At 40.9% G+C, this 26,887-nt stretch overlaps 1 protein-coding gene across 8 annotated transcripts in view; it reads right to left on the minus strand.

Annotated features, from left to right (window-relative positions):
- TAFA2 (TAFA chemokine like family member 2) overlaps positions 1-21,487 on the minus strand; it is a 180,720-nt gene extending 159,233 nt beyond the window's left edge. For 6 of the 8 annotated variants that reach the window (XR_007377617.1, XR_007377616.1, XR_007377614.1 and 3 more), the window contains exon 1: positions 20,547-21,487. The gene's annotated coding sequence lies outside the window, so the exon portion shown is untranslated. The remainder of the gene's footprint in view (positions 1-20,546) is intronic. The other 2 variants (XR_007377621.1, XM_048948135.1) reach the window with 2 other exon arrangements.
- Between the last annotated feature and the right edge of the window lie 5,400 nt (positions 21,488-26,887).

Genomic DNA, 26,887 nt, shown 5'->3' on the forward strand with positions numbered 1-26,887 from the left:
CTTCATATTTATATGTTAAGGAATAAAAGCACTGCAAACAGAAATTGGGTCATTGGCAAACACCTTTCTTGTCTAATATATTAATAAATTTCATTGGCTTTGAAAAACATTTCTGAGAAAAAACTAAAGACATGTTGGACCTTGTGCTCTTCTTGCTCCCTCCATTCCCCCAAGATTATTTTAACTTCCTTGTTTTCCTTCCAGCAGCTATTACTGCCTATTCTGACCACTAAATAATGCTCCCAGGGAGCAGCTAGCTGAACATGCACACAATCACCAGCACCAGAGGTGCCAGGGTTGCTTCTGTCATACCATCCTTGCAACAGCTCTCAGTGAGTTCTCAGTATGACAGCAGAAAGGGCTCTGTCATCTGTTTGGCTTCACACATAAATGCCATCCATCACTTTGGAAATCACTTCTCCCACACCCCAAATCACAATTTTGGAAAGATGCTGAATTGTAAATAAACACCCCAAGAGCAAACCAAAGAGAATCTGACTCATTTCCCTTTTGCAGCAACCAAATCAGGTGACCCACAGCACTTCAGCAGACGGGGAAAGAATTCTAATCAACATCAGATTATTACAGGTAATTCAGATTAGCGTGGTACTTCTCTTTTCACATTTACATTTAAAAGTCCTCAAAATATGCAAAGAAAGTAATAAGTTGCATGTTAATTCTTCCTCAAGGATATTACCAAAAAATATCTACTCATGTAATCTCCCTGCTATAATGGTTATTTTATTATTGAATATAGAAAGAAAACAATATTGTTAAGAATATTCCACTACTTCAGGCAATCAAAGAAAGCAGATCAGAAAACGTAGTATCTTACCCATTTTTCATAGGTGTGTTTAAGAAAACATCTATGCTTAGGCCATAGATTCATATGTACTGCACTTTCAGAAGTCTCTATATGAGCTAATTTCCTGGATTTTGTGGATTTCAAATTTTTGAAGGGCAGCCAGAAGTTTCCCTTCATTTTTCAGCTTCTTCCAGACCCTGAGATCTTGCATCTTCTTCCAAAAATAGTTAAACATATTTACATTGTAAACAACACTCTGATGAAATGTATGAAGTGGGTAAGGTCAAAAAAAAAAAAAAACCAAAAAAAAAAAAAAAAAAACCTACTGCTTTCTTTTCTGTTTCAAGAGACATATTTTATTCTACAAACAAGTATTGAGCTCTGAATTAAAAAACTATGTGTTTTCTGTTTGTTTATTTCTCTTGCCATAGTCCTCTGCCACTTTTTTTGAGATGCACAGATGCCATTGTCTCACCCCACGCTTAGTATAAAATGCATTCTGTTAACATGAGGGCGATCTTTCTCCACAAACTCCCATCTCACAGACATTGTCTCTCCATAAGCCTTTTGAAGGACACATAATAATTGAAGTAGGTAAATTTAATTGACAATAGAAGGATTCTGAAAGCATTTATTCTGCTTCAGACAGAGAACAGGAGTTCCATACTCACTGGAATACTGCTCAGTGTTGGGTATTTATTGAGAGTTCCAAGTTATTTTTCCCAGCATCTGCTATTAAACAGCTTTCAAATGGACTATGTTGTCTTTTGGCAGATTTCCCATGTACAGAAGCATCAACAACACAGCAATATCTTGAAATGAAGCAGAATTTGTAAGTCAGGTAAGATTTGTTAGAGATGATACTTTTTCCTTTAAAATTAAAATAGGTCAATACAAGTTGTGCAGGTCATCACAGATAACTGCATAACCATTCAGGCTCTCATTTTCCACAATTTTCAAAACTGCCTTTCAAAAATGTGATGTGGAAACAGCATTTTCAATAATTACAGGCAAGGTCATAAAAGCATTCCTCTGTAAAATTCTGAATAAGTCAACACATATCAAGGTCCAAAACGTGACAGTCTTGAACTACAGGAAAATAGGGAAATTTGATCAGCTGAAATCCTCCAGCCCGCAGCCCAAGCTTAGGCACATTTATGCCAATAAATCAAAAATCCCCACAGAAAATTCAATTTTGATCCTCAGAACAGAATGCACCTGCAACAACAGCTTTTTTCAGTTTAGAAAAACTGATTCAAATGCAGTTGGGATTAGTTTAACTTGATCATTGTTTCAAGGTTCATTCGCCAGGAATTCAAACAGTGCATGTCACAGCTGAAAATGAATCCAGTATCATCTCTTGTACTACAGAGCCACATTGTTGTATCTCAAAGCTGTAACTGCTCTCCCAACCAAACCATAGTCCGCAGTGATTCTGGCCTTGGACAAGCCCCCACTGACATGATACCATCTCCTGGCTTATTGAGCTTTCCAACTGAAGCAAAGGCTAAGTTACTTCTTGTCACCTGTACTTGGGAATAGCTACAACCATTGAACTAAATAATCTGGTTACTTTGAGTAGACTAGTTAAATGCAAACTTTGCTAAAGTTCATCTCATTTTTCCAGAGCTTTCTGACTGCCTTTGGAGTAAGCTGTATCTCAATTTTTTTGAAATTTGGATCTGGCAGTGCCTGCATGTTTAGTGTTGAGAAGGGCATCATACAACGCTGAGTTTGGACACCTCAGGAAGACACAGCTACAAATAGCTGATATACAATTTTAATTGGGGAATTTAATTACAATACAGTTTGTGTTTTAACATATGGGACCTTGTTTTAAGCACATAATCTTTTAAATGCACAAATGACAATAAGTTATGCAGGCTGCCTCACAATTCATACATACTATCTTAATTTCTACTTACTGAAAATTTCTACTTGGAGTTGCAGAACCACAAATTATAACTGAAGTCAATGGAAGCTATAAGGACTTAACATCTCCAACATAAAGTACAACGGGCATGCATCAGCTGAAAACAGACCTCATGTCCAAAAATATTTTGACTGGAGGGAGTGGGAAAACTGGGCTTACTGGCTCTGAGAAAGACATCTGCATCACCCAAGGTAAAATCCGCTGTGTCCTCATGCTGAAGTTTCATTCCTGCTAGCCCTAAGCAATACTGCTGATCTAGCCGACCACAAACACATCAGCTGGACATGACATGAAATGAAATGTCCTCTCTGGAAAGCAGGCATTGTGGTCTACATTTAGAGAGGAAAGAGGATGAAAGTCAAGATTATAGTGAGTTTTTCTGATGCTCATTTCTACACTGGCATGAATAAGAAATGGGACTGTAAATCTTTTTTTTTTCTGGGAAACCTTCTTTGGGAAGGTTTGTAAGGAAAAGAAAAGTGAGACAAATCAGGAGAGCTTCCACTGTTCTGTGATCTCTCTCCATTTTTAATACAAAATGAAGGCTCATCATGAATTCATCTATACGACTATTGAAACAAAACCTGTAAAATGCTACAAAGCTAATGCTTCAAATTGAATGCAAATAACGAACCCAAGTTAATAGCGAGATCTACATAATATGGAAAAAGGAATTCATGAACCTTGACAGATATTCACTGGAAGTACAATCAATATATGCACCCTCATTTATACAGGTCCTGCAAAAGAAACCACATAAGTAATTTAAAAATATAGAAATCAGATTTTTTTTCTGGTCTTTTTCAAAGCCTGCAGTTGTTTATAGCATTTATGAATGCAGGTATACAGCACATGGACGGCTTCCTAGAGACAACTCAGCGTTATAACCTTGAAGTACTTCTATCCCATCAACGGGAGTGGAGTGAAGTTTTTAAGCAGCAATGTCCTACCTTGCACAAGTACTGCTGGGCAGCTGTTTGTACTGATTTTTGTGAATGCTTTTGTATGAACTCAGACAAAAAGAAAAGAAGAAAAAAGAAAAAAGGCCCAAAGCAGATGCAGTATTGCCTTATTAAAAAAAACCTTTAGGTGTCTTGTTTCAAAGCTGTTATGAGCATTGTAGCCATACCCAGGCTTGGTTAAAAATTACAGTGGTGATTTTGAAATGGGGTTGAACAACGTTCTTCCTTCATTTTACCTAAATACTTCAGAATCAGTTCAGCTGTACAAATTGCTGTCACTAATTCTTTTCATTATAGACAAGCCCTAGGGTTTTAAACTGTATCCACCAATCTAGGTACATCTATCCACTTCTAAAAGCAAGTTTAAAACATTTTTTGTTGTTACAAAAAAAAGGCAAAGAAGGATAATGCTTATTCAAATGCCTTTTCTTGTCCTAAAATATATCTGTCTTATATGTGCTATGAGAAACCTTTTCTTTTTCTCAAATATCTTCCATTATTTGCATCATTTTTTGCAATTACAGCTAAAAGAACTCTTCACAAAATGGCACTTAGCATCCTCCCAAACATAATTAACATTTTTGTGTGTTTTGCCATTAATTAGAAAGTTAGAAAACTGCATTACTCAATTCTCGTTGGGCATTTCATCTCTAATTAGTCACATATTGATGTTCTGCTAATACAAGAGAAATGCAACAAGAGCTTCTCAAATACTGATACTGGGGAAATCAAGATTAATTTTTCATAGTCCAGAAATAGTAGCATGCCTTGAAGACCCTCAAAAAATTAAAATGTAGTCAAAAATTATTTTGCTGACAGTGATAAGTGAAGATAGGAATGCTGTAGAAGTAAAAAAAGAGAGGGATGTGAGATGAGGAGAGAGGGTTTACTGCATAATCATGTCAGGGTTGGAGCTTAACCTTCTTTTTTTTATTTAATGACTTCAACTGTTATTGCTCTTCCTAAGACTCATTTCACAGGACAAGTGATAAACAAAACTTCTTATATTTAAGATAGAAGTAATAGTTAAATAATCAAAAAAGTGTTACAGAACTCCCTCTTTTATCCCTCACTCCCATTACAAAGAAGGATTGCTTTGTATTTTTCTTACGGTGGTGGTGGTGTTTTCCTGTAGCAGTCCTGTAGTTTGATGTATCCAATTCCAATGAGGAAAAGGCAAATTTGGGGATTGATGTCACAGAATCATTGAATGGTCTGGGTTGAAAAGCACCACAATGATCATCGAGTTTCAACCCCCTGCTATGTGCAGGGTCACCAACCACCAGATCAGGCTGCCCAGAGCCACATCCAGCCTGGCCTTGAATGCCTCCAGGGATGGGGCATCCACAGCCTCCTTGGGCAACCTGTTCCAGTGCATCACCACCCTCTGGGTGAAAAACTTCCTCCTAATATCTAACCTAAACCTCCCCTGTCTCAGTTTAAAACCATTCTCTCTTGTCCTATCACTATCCACCCTCGTAAACAGCCGTTCCCCCTGCTGTTCATACGCTCCTTTTAAGTATTGGAAGGCCGCAATGAGATCTACCCTGAGCCTTCTCTTCTCCAACCTAAACAAGCCCAGTTCCCTCAACCTTTCCTCACAGGAGAGGTGCTCCAGCCTTCTGATCATCTTAGTGCCCTCCTCTGGACCCGCTCCAAGAGCTCCACATCCTTCCTGCACTGGGGGCCCCAGGCCTGGATGCAGTACTGCAGATGGGGCCTCACAAGAGCTGAGCAGAGGGGGACAATCACCTCCCTCTCCCTGCTGGCCACCCCTTTTTTAATGCAGCCCAGAACACAGTTGGCCTTCCAGGCTGCATCAGTAGAGCTATTCTCTACATAACCACCAGACTAAAGAAGCTTAATGATTCTCAGTCAAATCCTTGACAGGAAAATCAAAACCATGAAGAAGAACTTTATGACACTCTCACTGCTTGTTTTGATAAAATACTGGCAGCCATTGGCAGTTATATACTTCTTGGCCTTGCTAATTCAAGACACATGGACCACTGCTGCAGTTGGAACGCAGTTCAGACTTACATCTATAGACTCAGTGGCAGGCAGCTGCCATGAGAAGTAAGGACTGAAAGACTCTCTGTCTTGCAGCTAAACTAAAATAGAAGACAGTAAAATTGTTTGTTTTATCATTCCTAAGGTTATGCTAAGTGCCACTGTCACAACAGTGAACATGGAATATGCCTCTAGACTGTGCATTTGGTTTATTGTTTTGAAACTCCACAAGCAGCTTCTTACATTCATTCAGTATATACTTATTCGTATGAAAATTCCTCCTCTCATCTCCACCTATTACACTATAGTACAATAAATATTTGTTCTGAAGCTAACTACCCTTCTAGACAATGCTCTCAGCAACAGAAGTTGACCTGAGAAATAAATTTAATTACTGCCATGTACTTTATGATCTACAAGAGTTGCTCTGAAAGTGAAGCCTCCTATTTTATTAAGTTGGTCACAACATCAGAGGCAGATGTTGGTGGTGGAGGCTGAAGTTTCCATTACATTTTGGTTCCGTGTGGCAGAAGTGCAGTCAGACAAAATGTCATCTGGCACAGAAGTGCATATGAAGCAAGTGTGTATCATTTAATTCCTTCATGAGGAAAAAACTGCACCCACTGATGTTCATCAGTGCTTGCTGAACATTTATGGAGACCAACCAATGGATGTGAGCACAGTGAGGCAGTGGGTGCTGTACTTCAGCAGTGGCAACAATGACTGTGGCCAACCTGTGCTGGTGCAAATATTAATGAGCACAGCATGCAGGCTTTTGTTCATCATTACTAAAAATGCATAGCTACTGCTGGTGACTATGTTGAGAATTGTCTCAATCAAATAGTGTCATTGTGCTTTTTGTATTTGCTGTAGTAACAAAGGAAATAATTAGGATTGCATTACCTTCTGAGCAACTTACATTGTACAAAGGGTGAATTCAGAGTCTCCACATCAGCTTTAAAAAAAAAAAAAACTCATGCTCTGCTTATTTCTCTTAGTATTATCAGAACATTCAACCTAATTTACCCAATTTGCTAACAAGTTTTAACAGAAATCAAAACCAAGGTTAATTAATTTTAATAATTATTGTGTATGATGCTATTATTTTTCCTGTCACTTATCAGGTCTTGGGACAGGATTCAGTTCCAGATTATGACATCTAAATTTGGACACTGAAATATAGACACCTGTCATGTCCATGAGTTTCACGTTATAGGACTGAAACGTGCTATAAATCCTATCCAAGTATCATAGATACTTCGGCACATGATAAATTCTTACCACAGATTGTTAACCACAAGTTTAAAGCAAATTATTCAATTTGACCAACTTGAGCAAATAGATATACTCTGCTGATAAAGGCCAGGATTCAGAGGTTCAGATCCCTAACAAGACCATCCATTGTCATCTGCGATGCCTGAAAGGAAAAGACCAACTAAGCATATCAGATTCTGCATTCTCCTAGATTAGCACTTGGAGGGCACACAAGCTACAGGTGTCCAAACTTTTGACTTGCCTGGGTCACACTGAGTGAAGAGGAATTGTCTGAGGATGATGTTTCGATTATTGCTGAGCAATGGGTGTGAGCCCAAAGAGGTCTGGGCCAGGCCACTTGGCAGGGAAGGGCTGCCACCATGATGGCGTAGGGTAGCAGGCAAAGTTAATTATTAGCTGTCCTGGGCCACAGGCAGGTTGTTCCAAAGTGAAATGTTGTGATGCATCTGAATCTTGTCCTTGATTTCCTTTGACTACGAAGTTAAACAACCACCACGCAGGTAGATAGCTATAAGTAGAAACATTTTAGGTGTCAATTTCAAGTTGAATCCTGCCTCTAATGTCCACTTTGGTAGGCTATGGACAGATTTCCAACACCAAAGAACAGGCAGCACTGCATTCCTCTTTATAACCACACAAAGCAGCAGCAAAATGACACAAAAAGACTTTTACCCTCTGTACATCACTTGAATCTCTAAAGAAGGAGTTTCTATTGTCATTAAATTAGGACACTGCAATTTTGAATGCATCTTTGCAAAGGTTCTTCGTGTAACAATAAAATGAATCTCAGTTACAAGGATATTTACTTTGAATCCAATATAGCTCATTTGGGGCTTTGTTTGTTTGAAAAGATGTCTAGAAAGATTTTCTTTTCAAAATTTTTATGATTGCTCTTGAATTTTATTTGATGGTGCACCATTATTACTTTTCCCAAAAAACCTGGGGATTTAATATGTTTTTGAGCAGAGACTTCAAGATTAAAAAGAATAACTTCAGCAAATAAAATTACTATCATACATTTGGACAGGCAAAGAAACATAATACCATGAGACTACTACTTCACCTAGCTGTATCATTCCAAATTGTAAAATTGAATCAGTGGGAAAAATATTTTCAGGCCAATTGAGTAACACAATAGTAAAATACAATTGCAGCTGTTCTCCTGCTTCTAGACTTGCTAATATTGGTTAAAGGTAATTCCAGCTACAAGTTTTATCAGTGTTGAAAATGCTGAAAGATGGTTCCACCTTCACCTTTTCAATCAAAACCAGCCACCCAAAGAGCTTTTATTATGAGAGATTCATAGAGTGAATTTCAGAGTATCTGCAACAGTTATATGAAGGGCTCCACTCTCTTTTCTCTGACAGATTTAGGCCATCTGAGCAGGTTTTCAAGTTCCTTCATCACCTCAGAGACCAAAATTAAAAAGGAGGTGTGTGGCACCCAGTCTGAAAGCTTTGAAGTGTTGAGAACCAGCAGAGAAACTGAATATGTGGCGTTAACCATGGAGGGGCATTATGCTATTTTAATAACTAACAGTAACAACAGGACTGCTAGAAGTTACAAAATTAGATGCATCTCTGTCCTGTTGCTGATGACCTTTAACATTTTTCTCAGGAAGCTATTCAGTTACAGAGATCTTTGAGCAACTGCAGAAGGCAAGACAACCAAAGGGCTACCAACTGGAAGAGAGAAATTGACGAGTAAGACAGCCCTTGTTTTTAAATCCATGTTATATTTTGCTATGATTGATTCTTAGCATTAAAAAATATCTTTCATTTTTTTCTGGTTGTTTTTTTTTCAGAACCAGCTACAGATCATTTAGACCTATCAAGCAAGCACAGTGTTAAACTAAGAACATACTGACAAAATAATGACTACAGTGAAGGAGAGAGAAACAACACTGAGGGATAGGAGAAATGCCCACAAACAGTAAAGAGAAGAAAAATAGACTTAATTCAGGAAGCATGACAAGTTCATTGAAAATTTAACTGGTAAAATAAAACTCTTGTAGAAAATTGCTACTATAAATTATTATGCTGGTACACCCAGGAAAAAAGAAAAAAAAAAGCAAGTTCTGCTCTATTATTACACTACTTCTAAAGTAAACCAGCATTACTACTAATTCAACTTAGAAACCCACGAAACCCACTTTTTGTAGAGCCATACTTTTATAAGTATGAAGAAGTTCTTAATTGTTAGTACATGAGTACTGATCAAAGACAATATTTCATTTATGGTCAAGGAAAAAAAAAATTAAATCTAATGGAATGATAGATTTGGTTTCATTTGTCTAAGGAAATGTTTCTTGGACAGAAGCCTAAGTTAAAGACTGTTTACATGAAAGAAAAGGAAGGGCATGCACAATCTCTTTGTTCTCATTTTCCTCTTCCCCAGTTGTTATCCTTTCTTCTTCAATGCTACAAAGTTTTTACAACAGTTCAGAATGAACTGGCCTGGAACAAACCAGGGCTCCATGGTAAAGTCATGGGCAGGCATGCCTTTCCCCTATACATGGCTAGAGATTTCTCAGAAACATAAAAAATATTTGAAAAGAGCACAGAATGGAGAGAGAGCAAAAGGCACAGGTCAAGGTCACTTTCTTTCCTCTGAAACAGGAACGACTGCTCGACACTTGCAAGTATTAGCATTATGTGAGTCCTCCTGTATTAGTGTTATGTGAAATATTGGCCACCACCAAACAACGGAAAGCATATGACAAAGCATTAGGCAAAGTAAAAAGTAGCATTTTTCTCCCTGTCTCACATTCTGATTTCCTTCTTTTTTCAGACTCTGTTCCCACTTGTTCTCTGGCTCTGAACAAACCAAAAGTTTCTGAATGGAGCAACTTCAGAAAAGAGATCTCCTGGATAAAAACTAAATGTCTTTATCAGGACCATAGTCACTGGAGAAACTTAACCACAACTTACCAAAATAAAAGAGAGGAAGATTTTGCTCATGAAGCTATTTCCTTTTTCAGTGGGCTCCAATGACAGGCTTCCTATTTCATGGGCAATTAAATGACTTCAACAGCTCTCCAGATATGAGAAGAAGAGACTAAGAGAATAACAATTTTAAAAAGATAAGTTCTGCTAGAAACAATTACACTGCAGGATCCAACATATAATTACGCACTGAGCTCCAGCATCACCTCTGCCTCCACAAAAGCCATCTAGTACCAGAAACCCCTATGCCTGACTTATCCTGTGGCAAAGACCATCTGAGAAAATAATACAGCCAACAACCAACCCTGAAGGTGGTAAGATAGAGAAAGGTATGCTTCTCTAAATCTTTATAATCTGTCATTACCGTGATCTGAACTCCACAGCCCACTGCTTAATCAGGTCTATGTGCTGCAGACAGAAAAATTATGCATATTTCTATATAGGTTTCTGTTGATAATATAGACTGATACACACACATTTTACAAATGCAGTATAGCTGTTCATATAGAAGCAGCTCATAGCTTTTTCAGAATTGTTTTACTTATTGTGACTAACCGTCTTTTATAAACAAGTGGAAGTGCCTCCACCCTCCCCCTCACCCCCATTCTGCTTAAGCAATGTTGCAGAGGAAAGCATCCAAGTGAGTTCTGAATATCTCCAGAGAATAAGACTCCAGGACCTCTCTTGGCAGTCTGTTCCAGTGCTCTGTCACCCTCAAAATAAAGAAGTTTTCCTCATGTTCAGATGGAGCTTCTTGTGTTCCACTTTGTGCCAACCATTCCTTGTTCTGTCATTGGTCACTGCTGAAAAGATTCTGGCCTCATCCATTTGACTCTATCCACTGGAAATTCATGAGCACTGATAAGATCCCCTCTCAGTCTTCTCCAGGCTGAACAGTTCTAGGTCTCTCAGACTTTCCTCATATGGGAGATGCTCCAGGTGCCAGTCATTGTAATGGGCTTTTGCTGCACTCTTTCTAGAATTTTCCTGACTTTCTTGAACTGGGGAGCCCAGAACTGGACACAGTACTCCAGACATGGCCTCAGGGCAGAGTAGAGGGAGAGGATTATCTCCCACAACCTCTTGGTTACGCACATTGTGACCTAGGATACCACTGGCCTTTCTTGGCCACAGTGGCACACTGCTGGCTCACAGTCAACCTGTTGACCGCCATGACACCCAGAACCTTCTCTGCAGAGCTCCTCCCCAGCGGGTCAGTCCCTAATCTGTACTGACACATGCAGTTATTCCTCTCCAGGCATAAGACTCTACATTTGCCCCTGTTGAATCTCATAAGGCTCCTTTCTGCCCACCTCTCCAGACTGCACAGATCACTCTGAATGGCAGCACAGACTTCTGTTGTGTCAGCCATTCTTCTCAGCTCTACATCAGCAAATCTGCTGGTAGTGCATTCTATCCCTTCAACCAGGTCACCAATGAAGATGTTAAACAGTACCAACCCCTGGGAAACACCACTAGTTACAGGCCTCCAACTAGACTCCGTGCTGCTGATCACAACCCTCTAAGCTCTGCCAGTCATCCAGTTCTCAATCCACCTCTCTGTCAAGGTAGACAACTACTCTCCCCTCATTTACTCTCATCTACTCAGCCAGTCGTGACATCCTAGAAGGCTACTGTATCGGTCAAATATGATTTTCCTTTGGTGAATATATGTTGATTACCCCTGATAACCTCCTTTTCTTCCATTTGCACACACTTCTCTTGGAAGGGGACCACGAGTTACAAAAAATTACAAAAAATTGCTCAAGTTCAGATGGTGAGAGAAAGACTGCAGAAAGACTGAAATACAGAACACAGAATAGCTTTGGACTTAGGGATTAAATGATAGATGGTGTTTTTGTTTCAATAATTACTGAATTATTGAATATACTGGAGTACAAGCCTTATGAGAAGCAGCTGAAGGAGCTGGGATTGTTTAGCCTGCAGAAGAGGAGGCTCAGGGGAGACCTTATTGCTCTTAACAACTCCCTAAAGGGAGGTTGAGGCAAGGTGGGGGTCAGCCTCTTCTCTCAGGTATCAGTGATAGGACAAGAGGGAAAAGCAACAGAGGAAGGCTGTTAGAGACATATTTTGAGTGCAGCTTCAATACAGGTTTCACAGCTGAAAGATAATGACTTAAAAATATACATTTCTGCTTCCTGCCATGGCAAGATCATGGACAAAGTTTGCCTGTGACAATCATTTCTGTATTTTGCTAAAGTCTAACTCTAAGTAGTAGAGAAGAAAAATAAAGATTAGAACCACAAGCAAAGCTATTAGCAGAATGTGTATCCATTTACAATATTTAGTGTTTATTCACTAACTAGATACAATTAAGCACAATGACAGAACCAGAACTACATCACCTGAACTAGTAGATATTGTTGAATTTAATAAAAACACAAATGCAAGGTGAGGTATGAGCCACAAAGATTGAACTCACTCAACTGAGTCATTTGTAATTTTTTACAAAATTTTATCAGTAACTTAATTTTAAAAATTATTCTAACAAACTGAACATCACAATTAAAGAAATTAAAGAAAATATCAGAATAACATCCCAGTTCCAAGAAGATCACTCCTATGCAATATGTATGGAGTACTGTTTATGTCAGTGTATAACATAAGTTTACTCAAAATATTCTCTTAGGGTGGAGTCAAAACAAAAAAAAAATTACTCACCCATCCATGTATCTTTTTTCATTTTGTGTGTGTTATTAAAATAGCATATACAGTAGTCTTGTCTATATTACTGTTACAACATGGTGGCATTGGACTGACATAACGGTCTTAAGGAGTTTCCAAATATAAATATATACTAATGAGATAATCCCTAGAGCATGGATATGGAGGAATGCTATCTAAATAATGTCACTTCTATTGCAGAATTGGTTTCAAATTAATTGTTTCTTTCTAAAGCCATAATTATCAGGAGGAATGTAGTTAGTTAGAAAAGATGAAGTTAAAAAGTGCATAATGCTTAATAGCTCATTAAATAGAAAATATACTGTAAATTTGGGAATCAGAATGACTCGCAGCTAACTGTGAGATGATGGGTCATGGCATATGAAAAGAGACTTTTTTGGCAGGAAAGCAATTTGGTAATGCTGACTGCAGACTGCATTTTCTTGACATTCCAAAAGATCATATGACACCAATGCAGATGAGGTGAACAGTGAAGAGAAAAGGAAGGGCAAGGAGAGCTAGAGGAGAAAAAGTTAAGTTATGAGTGTCTGCGTGGATGATGAGAAAGAGGGGAATACAAGAGTCACTACTGCAAGTTCGAATTTCAAAGTGGGAACAAGAATAAGATTATCGAAGAGAGTGCAGTCAGGCAGCTATTGTGATAGCAGCGTCAGCGCTTTTCTCACAAGGACTTTTACTTAGAATTCATATAGGTGAATAATTAGCAATTTTACTTTTTTTTTTACAAGAAAGCATGGTAACTGTTATGTTCCAATTGCTCTGAGTATGTTTTTAAAAGCATACTTAATTTTATGAGTATGAAGTGTGTATTTGCCAGGCATCAAATCTGTGTTTCTAACAGATGCAACAAATCAAAGCAACTCTAAAGAAAGTCTGAAACACTGAGGAATAACTATGCTGGTAAAAACAAAAATAAAAAGATTACATCATAGCCTCAAAATGAAAGCTCAGAAAGGGCTGAGCTAAGCTCAAACTTCCTCCTAGTTCACTTACACATGAGCAGTGACCCCAACACCTATATGAGAGGATGCAAACATGACTAGAATGGGGGAAGGCAGCTGTGCAATTGCAATCACAATATTAGGCGATGCAGCCCATAGGATCCTCCACAAATGTGACAGTTAAAGCCCCACACATCCTTGTAATGTCATCTAAAAGCATGAAGTGATGTACAGAGCCCTGCTGCATGTGGGCACAGATTCCCAAATTTAGCATGTGCATCTGAAAAGAGGCAGAAAGTTGCCTACAGTTCTTTTTGACCACAACATGATCTCAGTGGTAAAGGAATACTTCTATCAAATTATGTTGTTTAAAAACAGGATATAATACAATAATTTTGGCATAAAGGAGTATGAATGCACATTCATTCTCCTCATGGGGAAGAAACACATCTCTTAGGGCTGGAGTTTAAACAGCAAGTGGATTCATGGCTACATTTCTTTAAGCAAACACCTTGGTTAAGAAGATCTGGGTGCTTTGGCAGTAGTATGCTTGAAGTATTATCTTAATCCCAGTGTAAGAGATTTCCTTCACGGTTTTAGATTGAACAGAAAAAAGCAGGATCATATAACGAGAAGTGTCAGGCAACATTAACCATATTGGCTGATAACAACGTATCTGAATATATAGCTTGTTATGTTAGCATACAAATACAATTTTTCTTGTCTTGATTCCAGTAAACTTATAAACCAGAACTTATCTCACTGTATTTACCACTGTTACCAGGCATCAAGATAAAATTTACCACTTTGCTTGAGTATAACTTGTTACAATACAGATATTAAAAAAATTTAAAAAAAAAAGGAAAAATCAAAGCTAAATAAACACAAGGTAACACAGTGCAGGGAGAGTATTGTTCTACTGCCATGGCACAGAAATAGATCTTTTTTTTTTCTGCAGTTAAGCTTTAAACATGACCTCATTTCTTGCAGGAAAACCACAGCCTGATATACTTTGTCAGAAAGTGATATTTTACTTCAGTGCCACACCAGTACCTTCACATTTGAAGAGTCACATGACTGCAATTGTAGTTTCTAATACTATAATATAGGGCAGGTACCTGCAGCATCTTTCTGAACATTACCTGCTGTTATACAGTCTCTGTTCTGAAGATAAGAGAAATGAATGTTTACAGAAGGCATAGGGCTGACAACCCTAGAAACAAAGCTCAAGTCTTGAATTTGTACTCAGAATACAGACACAAACACAGCCATTTCAGCAGCACCCCACCCACATGCCTTCAACATGGATCTCTCCAAGCAGTTGGCAACATTTATTCAGGCTCCCTTCAGAAAAGTCTGCAAGCACATAATTAATTTGACTAGTCCCATTGAAGCCACATGCTTGCAGCTGAAATGCCTTACTTGATCAGAGCTCAGTTTCTGCCTCTCTGTGTTCACAGCAGGTGCATATCCTCATTTTTGCCAGCAGTGACTTTTATGGTCTGGCCAGTTCCATAGTAAAAAACAGACTAAGACTACTAACTCATTTTTGATAAACCATGAAACAAGCTTCAGACACTACTAACTCTCATCCATTACTGGAAAAGATCCAAGACCCAGTGAGTCTGCTACATACAGACAGCATAAAATGCCATTATTTTTCTACAGAGCCACCAAGCCACCCTGACATACTTTGCAGCATTTGTCATTAAGTGCAATGATACAACAGCTAACGATGAATTATGGTTCAGTCTGGAAATCAAAATACCAAATGGATACCTTCATAGGAGCAAACACCAAAAAGTCTCAACTGAAAGGGCATCAAGAACTGCATTGCTCTAACACAGTGCTCACATATCGCCTGCTTGCATGGCCGTGAAGAAGGCCCCTAACCAGAACCTGCAGATCAAAGGCCCTGGGACAAGTTTGCTATATGTGGTTTCATATGGTGAGGGAAAAGTCACAGGCAGAAACCGTAACCAAGAAAAGTGCCCTCAAAGAGAAGCTCAGAGGGGCACAAAAAGCCATTTGGTTATCCGGGGGCAGCACTACATCCCTCACCTCATCCCACGGCACAGCAAGTCAGACAGACACAAGGACAGGGCCACATACACAGCCCTCCAGACTGCAGGGAGATGGAGCAGAGGCCACCGCTCCACCTTATCAATATGTGATGCAGAAACTGCAGTGGGGAGAGCAAGAGGGAAAAAGCCAATACGAGAGCATCAGTGCAAATGTGAGAGACTTGTCAGGTCTGTGCTCCTGTCTCCAAAGGAGCTGGTGTGAGACTGCATGTTACTGAGAGATTTATTTTAAAACGTATTATATTTTGCCTTTTTTTTTTTTTTTTTAATAAGGAAAAAAGGAAAAGAAAACAAAAACAGAACACAAGATAATTGCAGTCTGGTTCTAATAAGCCAGTTAAAATATACAGTGCTGCAATTACGCCTCCTTGCATTTCAAAAAGTTAATTGCTTTATCAGATCAAGCCAGTGGTCCATCTAGTCCAGTGCCTCATCTTCAAATAGCGGATGTTTAAAGCTTATTGCAACAATGAGAGGCAAGAAATCTTCTAGGAAGCAAGAGACCAGCAAGCTACCAAAAATAAATATAGGGTTATTTATTTCAAAAATATTTCATATGAAGTAGTCCATTTCTTAATTGTTTTGTTATTTATACAACTGAGTAGGTTTGTTGACCTGTGCTTGTGCATTTATTCTTTTGCAAAGTTTGGCAGTCTAAAGCACCTTACACCACCTCAGTTCCAAGGCACGATTTAAGTGCAGAAGATTACCCAAAAACTCACAGTCTAAAAAGAACTCTACCTGATTTCATCTGCACACTGCCCTGTCCTGTACCTCTCCCTTCGGCACTGTTAGAGAGATGCTCAGATGCTTGTAGTACAGGAGGCTGTGTACAGTGCTGTCCTGGTGCTGTGAGACCTGTGTTCAGGTTTCCTATTACAAGATCAGCAAGATGTGAAGTAGGGCTGCTTGAATGTGTAAGCCATTAGCATAGTACAGGTTGCGAGGTTGGATGAGCTTCAAACAAGAGACAAACATAACTTCCTAATTTTTGTGCAAGCACTTATATATGCAATTGCTTCCATTCTGCAAGGGGGAGGGATCAAATCTATAGAAAACATTTTGTAGTGCTACATCAAGCAATAGCTACTGCTACAACGCTTCCCACAAATCAGTGTTCTAACACAGGAAACACAAGAAAAACCTAAGAAAACTTCTTTTTTTTTTTTTACATGACTTTTCCCATTTTTTTCTAAGTATATGGTGTTCTACCATAACTACTACTGTAAAGCATTATGTCTATTTTTTCTTTCTTCTTCAAAAGTGTTTTTCAAAACACGCTGCATGAAAGAAGCTCTATAAAAATGCCTCGAATTGTTTATCTTAAAAATGCGACTGTTTTCCAATCGCAGTAAGAAAAAGTACATTAGGTGGCCATTATTATTTTGTCTCCTCTTCTGATAAATAACTGACTGTCTATGGTAACTACAAATGGCTGCAAGGGCGTATAGAGAATCAAAGCACAGAAATCACTACCTTTCCAAGTTCTACTAGGAGCAAAAGGAGATTGCACTCAACACTGAATGACGTTGCTGTTGCTGTTTCCACATTCATTCCCACATCTAATTTTATAACTCTGACTTAGTTACGATGACTGTTTTGAAGCATATATTGACAGCTTGCGAAACTAAATAACTGGGCCAAATTTCCTGCTAAAATAGCCCCAAAAGTGGATTTGGGTATTTCAAAACTATTTCAAATCCACTTACAATGGATTTTGTGAAGCTCGGTGCAGTATGTAAACGTGTTCTCACCCTAAAAAAAAAGCAATTGCAATCCTTTTTAGGTGCACTCTTAAATTCAGTGATCTAAAGATAATGGTGCAAATCTCCAGCTGGTTTAAAATGTCAGCACTTCAACTACTTCAGTGGAGCAGTGAAAGTCTACATCAGTTCAGGATGCCCCTCTTAACACATAAAAATGGTCACGAATGGGGCCAGATCAGTGTTCAGCTCTGCTGACATGGGAGGACCCTTCTGTTACATTCATCAAACCATAACTTTTGTCTCGATCCCTTTAAAATACAGCATCTCAAAGGAAAAATGGAAAATGTGTTTTCAAATGAAAAGTGCTCGCTACCTGAATTACCTGGAGACACAGCAGAAAATCAATGAGGAAAAAGACAACAAACATGCCATTCAAATAAGATGCATAAAATGAGACTGAACACTAATTAATTACATTTGTAGAGTCTTCACTTGCTGTAGCCTTTGTATCATTGTGAAGTCTGTTTGCTCTCAGTTATTTTGTTTGTTTGATGACATTTGACTAATAAATACATTGATGAATTGCAACAGCAAATGCCACCCGTTTATCACAAAAATAGAAAGTGCTCATGTTTGTGACACGGTGAAGTTAAGGGATTTGTTGTTGTTGTTTTGAACTTTCAGTACTTAATAAAGGAAATAATATTGCTTACCCGGATAAACTTCCTGATCTTTATTTTAATTTTCAGAGAACAAGCAGCTGCAGAATAATGTGACTTAATGAAGCGTTTCTAATAAAATGCTGCAGAAGTTAAAAGAGGGATGCAGAACTGCATCATTTGGAGTCATTTTTCAAGATGGGGATCGCATTTTTCTGTAGATGGGTATTCAGTAATGTGACTTTTCTGTCTTCCAAAGTCAGTGATTTCCTTTAACATGGATAACGAGTTCACAGTTTTCAATTACTTATTAATAGTAAGTAAAACACACAATATAATTAATGCATCATACTGCTCATGCAGTATTTATGCTTTACACAGGTTGGTGAGTAGCAATTCCAGCCAGCAATAAATTTATGTGCAAAGATGTTCAGATCTAAAAAAATGCCACAGTATGTTTCTCTCACCAGAAACATATAGCCTGCATTTGTAAAGAGGTCCTTTATCAAGCCTGTCATCACCTGCCACGAAATTATGAAAGTTCTTGGTTGCTACATGTTTTTCTGCTGCCACAATTCAGTGTAAAGTATTATTTGCTCTATGTAAATCTAGACATGGTTCAATGAATCATCACTTTGCAACTTGCCAGTAAAGCAATCTCCAACATCCATCTGTAGACACATCTATTTACTTCCGTGCAGAACTACTTATTCATGTATTCCCTACTGGAATTATCAAGTGCCTTGCAAGAACCTACACATAAAGCCGAGACCCCTCTGCTCACAGGAAGAGATGGGAAAAAGGTTACCTCATGCATCCAGCACAATAAAAGACACTGCCACATTACTCATCGTTCTCTGATTATAACAGCATGACATGAATCAAGATTTTATCTCAAAGTCAGCTACAACCAGCAGCATATATAAAATCAATAGCACGTTTTTGAGAACCCCCTTATGTACAAACAACATATGAAGCACTGAATAGTAATTCCAAGCTGCAATCAACTAGTTGAGCAAAGCTCTCCTCTAGAATTACGGCACTTGGAGAGTTTACATTTATAACAGCGACAGTACTGTAGTTTGGGGAATTGGGACTCCGTGAAACCAAAAAAACACACAGCTTTTAACATCGCCTCAGCAGCGTCAGCTCTCCCAAATAAATTTTTAATCATGGAATTCCTATGAATTACTTTACTACTGTTCATCACACAGAAAATAATACAGAGGCATCGGTATGAAATGATTGCACAATTACTGTGGGAAAAGCACCACCAATGTAACCTTTGCCACCCCTGACAATAATGCCTCCATGTGCACTTTCCCAACTTCAGCTGAGCTGTGCTCCCTGTGCTGCTGAACTACTCCTTCGTGCGCGCTCTGTGCTACACAACATGATCTTAATTTATCAATTGGACTTCACTTAGATCAGCCCATAAAGCAGCTTTGAAGTATTAAACACGTAGCGGGCTGAATGCTAATGTCTGGAACTACTCAGTGAAAACAGAGAAACCAGATAGCAATTATCATTTAGTCAATAGTAATTTAAATGCATCCAGTGCTGCCAGAAGACCCCAAGACCTCGAACGTTTTATGGGGCTTCTAGGGATAGGGGTTGAGTGTGTTTATTATTCCGACTGAGGGTTCTCCAGGAGCTGAAGCACAGTTCTTTGAATGCAGAGCTGGAGTCGACCGGGGGTGATTGGGAGCAGTGAAGTGCTCAGTGCTTTGCAAAAATACTGATTATCTCTGAGCAAACACTGGAAACAGACAACTATAACTACACATATAATTTAAAATGCTTCAAAGCAATGATTTTTAACTCCTGGGAAGAATGAAGCATGCTGCAGAGATGTCTGACAGCTCCTAGCAGGGCAGTGTAGGCTATTTCTCCGTATTCTTTGCACAGGTTAGGGGTGTCCGATAGTACACTTCAGCGGGAACAACACGGGTTATGTTAAAACTTTGCCGTGCAGAGCCGTGAATGGCATGGAGCAAGGGGAAAGCCTTTTCACTGGGAATACAGAGCCTGTAACAGTGGTAAACGAGTTCACTGAAACGGAAGGGAAGCAGGGCGGACAAGACAGGTTTCATACCCTGCCTACACACAACTTGGGGAGCATTGGAACCACGAGGAAATGGAGTCACGAATCATGCCTTGACAGCCCCTTTTTTAACCGATTCATAAACGGATTGAGGGTTGTCAACCTCCGCCTGCAGCTGTCCGCTGCCCAAAACCCCGCGTCCCGGGGAGGTTAGCTGCCCCTTCCCTACCCACACGGCCAGGCTGAGCCCCGCAGAACTGTTTGGCTCACTAAAACCAACTCCAATTACAACCAAAACCTCGCAGTTTTCCTGCGGAGCGACGGAGGTGGCTCCTTCCCAGCCACGCTCCCCAACTTTCGGACACCGGGAGGGAGGGAAGGAGGGAGGCCGGCATCGCCCCGCAGACCGGCCCGGCTCCGCGGCACCTCCCGGCCCGGCGCACGGACACCGCCCGCTCCGCTCCGCTCACACTTACCTGCGGCCGCTCCGCGCTGCTGGAAGCACCCCGCGCTCGGCCGCCTCCCGTCAACGGGGAGCTCCGGCCTCAGCGCCCGGGCATCGCCGGCACACGGCCCGCGGCATGGAGCGGCTCCGCGCCCGGCTCCTCGCCGTTCGGCTCAGCCTCCCCGGGAGAAAGCGGGGATCCTGCGGGGTGATGCCGCTGGAGGTGTTAAGTGCGTGGGGAAAGAAGGGAGACACGAAATGTCTCTCGTGGACGATTTCAGAGTATTAAAAAGAGGGGAAAAAAAAAATAGGAGAAGTATAGGGATTCGCTGTCGGAGAAGCGGCGGGTGAGGAAGTCCTGCAGCCCGGTGCGGCTCCGCCGGTCCGTGCGGTCCCGATTCAGCCCCGGCGGCAGAAGATGGGAGGAAAACCCGGCGCGTCCTGCAGCGATCCCTGCGTTACAGCGGCGCTGATTGGCCTGCCCGCCCCGCACGGCGCCGCGTCCCCCTCCTGCTGCCTTCTTCTCCCTCTTGGGAAAAGTAAACGGAGAGAGAGGGCTTCACCTGCAGCAGCAGCAGCCGCCGCCTGCGCGCTCGGTTCCGCACCGCGCAGGAGCGCGGAGGAGCCCCGGGGCTGCACGGGCAGCTCCTAGCGCGCAGTGCCGGGGGTGGGGGACCCCGTCTCCTCCCGGCCGTGTGTCTGCTCCGTGTGTCTCCTGCCCGTTCGGTCCCGCGGCTGTCTGAGCTGGGAGAGCTCCGCAGCGGCACCCGCCGCCTCCCCAGTGCCCGCGCACAGCGGGGCTGAGCCGCCGCCTCACGCGCGGCTCTTCCTTCTCTCTCGTCCCCTCCCCTCTTAACAGCGGGACGAGGGGCTGCTAAGTTTCACACGCGCGCACACGTGGCCACCGGAAAGGAGCGGATCCCCGCGGTGCCGCGCTCTCCCGGGACCCCGCCGCGCCACGGCCGGGCAGGGGACGCGGGGCCGGGCAGCGCCCCCTTGGGCGTGAGCGGGGCTGAGGCCGGGGCAGGAGCGGGGCAGGGGCAGGAGTGAGGCGGCGGCGCCGGCAGCCAAAAGCTGGACTGTGTCTCCCTCCAGAGGGAGTCGGGAGGCACTTACGGCGGCTCCGGCGGAGGGAAAAGCCCGACTTTCCCCAGCGGTGCCAGCGAGTCCGTTCTCGCCGGCCTGGGAGGTGGCAGGTGGTTTTATTAGGGGTCAGAGCCCGAAGGGTTCTCCTCCTTCTGCCCAGCTCTGTTAAAGGCCACGACAGCTGGTTGACAGAGGGAAGCGCTGGTCGATGAGGATAAGAAAAAGCTCAGCTTGCTGCTTTATTTCAGTGTGGCTTGTGCTGTTGGAAAAAAAAAAAAAAAAAAAAAAAAAAAGGATGCAGGAAAGTGGAGAGAGCCGAAGGACCTTCATTAATTGAAGTAATATCAAACACAGGGTCAGATTCTCAGTTTTCTCCCAGAATGCTTATCCATTTGTAGGTTGAATGGGAATGATAGTGTGCTAGGTTAAGAAGCATTGATTTACTTAACCATCCATCATCATTTTTTTATTGCTCTCTGTACCACCTAACTTAACAGCAAATATTTGGAGAATAAGCTTTTGTTGAGCCTTTAGCTGTCAGCACGCCTTGTACAATGCTGATGGTCAACCATGTGAGACGCAAAAGAAGGAAGCGATACCCCAGTTGTTACAGTACATGTTTTCTGTGTAAGTAAGGATCTGTAGAATGTTTGAACTTACTCTTTTTCTTTTTTTTTTCTTTTTTTTTTTCTTTTTTTTTTCTTTTTTTCCAAAGCAAATGGAGCAGATCTGGAGGCCAATGCAATCAAAAAGAAAAGGCAAAATAAATAGAGAGCTTAATTCTCGCTGCCTCACATACAAATAGGACAGAATACAAAGAGGCTGGTTTGGAAAGGGCAAGCTAAAAGTAGCTTGGCATGTGGTTGTCACACCCACAGTTGAGGCAAGCACTGCAGTACACAAGGCTGCAACCTGCAGCCAAGTGAGAAGGCCCTTGGTTATAAGGACAAATGTGGTCTTCCTCATTTGAAGCTGTTAAAATAACATCACAATTTTCCATGCTGGTAACTGTTTTTCTGCATCCACAAAGGAATAAAAATAGTGCAGAAGAGACTGAAACAACTAAGACCATGCTGCAATCAGCTGTGTAATTTCAGCACATTGAGCAGACCTAAGGTAATGTGAATCCGTAGGGGCTGGATGCTCCTTCCCAGCAAAGCAAAATGGCCATGGAACCTGAATATGTAACAGAATGGATATCCGTTACTTATCCGTTGTATGGGCCAGTGGGGGACCACAAATATTGTTGCTGGATTAAAAGCAGCCAGATAATGCCTAAAGTGCAGCTGTTGCACTTTAGACATAGCTAACACCTTGTAATTATAGGAGTGCACAGATCTATATTAGCTGCTTTTATCATTATGCTCATGTTGACAGTGTATGGTGAGACCAGACAGTACTTGGCAGTTTCATGCTGATGTCCTGCTCTTACAAGAATCAGGAAAACGCATCCTGAGGCACAGAACTACTGTAACCAAGTTAATACTAACATGTCACATGCCAAAAAGAGAAGAGGAACAGAAGGAAAAAACAGTAGAGAAAGCAACGGATAAGAGGTGTCCCACTTTGGAAAATGATATCGTTCTTTCCAGTGTGATGTTGTGGCACATGAGCAGTTGTTCCAGATCCCTTTGCCCAACACCTGAATACCAGGACAGATGCACAGCACTCACATGCAGGTTGGAAGGTTCCTGCGTGCTGCCACTGTATGGCCAATGCTCCCAGGAAGAGCTGAAATGATCCATTACACCTTTGCAGTACAGCTGGCTTTGCAGATGCTTACTTAGTAAGGCTGACTCATCTCCAAAGGTGCATTTGGGCATGCTGCACATACACTATATGATAAATCTACCATTTTCTGGAAGTACCAGATCGGCAGTCTTTATGCTACACAGCCTCTATTTATATCCTTCTGACTGGAAAATCCCCAGCAGAATACTGTGGCCAAAGAACACAACACAGTTACAGAACACAGCTATTATATGAATGTCCTTTCTTGCTTTAGTTTTTGAGTTAGTGTCACTACATCTTACTTTTCTGGCTCTTCTACACACTGGAAGAAAAGCATAAAGCATAAAAATGGGCACTGGTTCTCACAACAGGTGTAATGTTTGGAACAACTTCAGTATTTCTATTTCAAGATGAACAGCACAGCATAAAAAAGGAGGAAAGTAAAAAGTTATTTCAGAATGTGGCAGTTCCATCTATGTTGATTTAGTATGTTTTTACACACCGATTTTACTCAGAGGCATGCATGTTCTGAGCTGCTGAATAGAAGAAAAGAACATTTTGGTGGACGTGATGATTTTACCTCTGGTGACTTCCCTGGTGTCTACCAATGATTTTGCTCCTTTATCTTTACCATGAGATCATTCCCCTTCTATCACTCACCATGCAATTGACTTAAAGTACCTGCAAGTGCCAGTGACAGCACTGTTAGGTTCTCTGTTTCTCATTTGGTACATAAAAATAGTTTTACTTGGGCCTGATATAAAACATTTTCCTGTATTCTTTTATTGCCATCCCCTAATCTGGAGAAGAAGCATTCAACTTGTCCACCAGCATCCACAGGGCTTTTTCTGCAAAGGGGTTTTCTAGACAGTGTCAAGCTTGTGCTCTTGCATTCGAGTTATTCTGTACCAGATGCTGGACTTGCATTTGTCTTTGTCAAACTTGAAGAGAGCTCACTTTTCCAGCCTGTTTCGATTTCTCTGAGCACCGGCTCTGCCCTACAGCGTATCGACTGTTCCCCCACCTCAGTATCACCTGCTGAGAGTGTTTGCCACTCTGTCATGCAGGCTGTTAGAGAGGGCTGTAAGCACATTGATTCCAGTATTGAACATGAGGAATGCCACGATGACTGGCCACTGCTCATTAAGCCTGCCACTCCAGCCAATTTGTACCCTTGTTATAAGCCAGTACCACATTATAAGCCATCCAGTATGTATCTGCACAATTTGGCTATGAGAATTTTATGGTAGACCATGTCAAAAATATCAGTGGAGGAAAGATAAACATCTACTGCCCTCCTCTTCCCTGCACAACCAGTCATTTCAGTGTAGAAGGTAATCAAATTGGTAAGACACAGTTTGCCCTTGTTCAATCTACGATGACATTTCCAAATCACCTTCTTGTCCTTCGTATGGGTGGAAATGGCTTTCAGTGGAATTTACATCATAACTTCCCTGGGGACTGATTCCTACAAGGGTGCTCCAAAGGTAATGCCTCCTGTTTTATTATGTTGACTCACAACATCAGAAGTAGATGGGGGTGTTATGGCAGTAGAAGCTGAACCTTCCCACCGATACTCCATTCCATTTTGTTGCCACGTGGCAGATCACACACAGAATCACATAGAATCACAGAATTGTAGGGGTTGGAAGGGACCTCCAGTATGGCATCTGACATGGAAGTGCATCTGAAGCAAAGGTGTGGCACCGAGTTTCTCTGGGAGGAAAAATTGCACCCATTAGCGTTCACTGACACTTGCTGAATGTTTATAGAGACGAAACAGTGAATGTGAACACAGTGAGTTTGAGGGTGGTGCATTTCAGCAGTGGCAAAAATGACATGAAAGACAAACCACTTTCTGGATGGCCATGCAGATTTTTACAAACACAGCTTGCAGGCTCTTGCTCATCACTGTCAAAAATGCATTGCTAATGGTGATTATGTTGAAAAATAGTGTTTTGTAGATGAGGATTTGTCTATCAAACAGTGTTGCCCACTCCTTCAGTGCACTTGGATGCACCTGGTCCCACAGGTACATTTTCTTAAAAGGGCTCTATTCATCTTCCCTTATCACGGATGGTACTGTGCTCCCCTAAACTCATCTAAAGCAGAGTTAAACAAAGATAAAGAAATCCTGGGATGAATACTGTTTGTCTGACCTACTGCATAGAATATCATGCAAAAGGATCTATCTTCTTAAGCTATTTCATCAAAAAGAGCAAAATCCCCCAGGCTATAAGAACTGTAGCTGTTTTGAAACACAAAGATCCTTCTTTCTAATACTTTGTAAAGCACCTAAGCTCCCTGAAGGGGAAAGATTTAAAAATCTGCACTCCTCATTTCTCGTTTGTTACCTCTTGACAAGTCACCACTGACCATTTCTTTTAGGTCTTTTAAATATCATCATATCATAAGGCACCATGCTTTCTCCAGGTGTCAGAGACCCTGTGCTGCCAGATGCAGTTTTTGAGTCTTGGTCTGGAGAGGCAAGTACTGAAAAGTTCAGTGTTAGTACATTTTGTGTTGTGGCTCCAAAACTTTTCTGAATCTACTTAATCTGTACAGGGGAAAAATAATCTGAAGGATTCAGATTAAAAGCAGAGCAGTGAGAATTGGACTGGCATGATCTAATTAGTTGATGTGGAAGCACTTGGTGCATATATTTCTGTGCTCTACGTGACCACCCTCTCTTTTGGAAATAGTCATAGATTTTCTGTTGAACAAATCATTTGCTTGATTACATTAAGTATTTAATAAGCAATGTGTATGTGTTTTATTACACTAAAAGGAATAGTCCATGGGTGAAACACTGCAGGGTGGACATTGGGCCACCTGTACTGCACAATGAAGTTGTAGATTTCAGCATGAATAAATGTAGTGCTGGTTGCTTATTAAAGTGCTACTCATGAGCATGGGAAAAGCCCAACGCTATAAAAACTACAGTCAGAAATAGAATCTGAGCAGTTTTTCTTTTTTTTCTTTTTCTTTTTTTTTCCTAAACTATTCCTCCTACTACATCTGTGGAACTCAACCAAAAGTAGAAACCAACATTAAATCAGGCATTTCAAGAAAGAAATAGGAGAGGTGGAAGGCATCAATACATGCCTGGCTTGCAACTGGATTACAGTATAATATAAAATATTTGTTGGCCACATAAGCATTTGCCATTGATCTGATACAGATTAGTAGTTTCTATTCTACTAATTATGTTAAAGAAAAGAAGTGAAAGCAGACGGTTGGTCAGACCATGAGTGGTAAAGGTAAGGAAGGATCAGGCTGATTTCACAAAATGAATCATACTTAGCTTTATTCCTGAAAACTCTTTGTTGAGGGCAACTTGTGTTGGCAGATTTGAGAACTCATCTGCAAGAAGAATTAGGTTTCACTGTAGAGACTCATAGTGCCATTTATTATCTCGTGACGGAGCATTTTCTAATCTGTGTGGTGTCATTTTAAAAACAGGCATCACAAATTCTGCTAAAAAAAGGTGTCAATGCTTATTAGCCCAGTAATTCAGTTCCTGCACAGTGGGAGATAAATTAGGGGGCTGTGAGA

Source organism: Lagopus muta, chromosome 1 (assembly GCF_023343835.1).
Source record: "Lagopus muta isolate bLagMut1 chromosome 1, bLagMut1 primary, whole genome shotgun sequence".
Classification (NCBI taxonomy): domain Eukaryota; kingdom Metazoa; phylum Chordata; class Aves; order Galliformes; family Phasianidae; genus Lagopus; species Lagopus muta.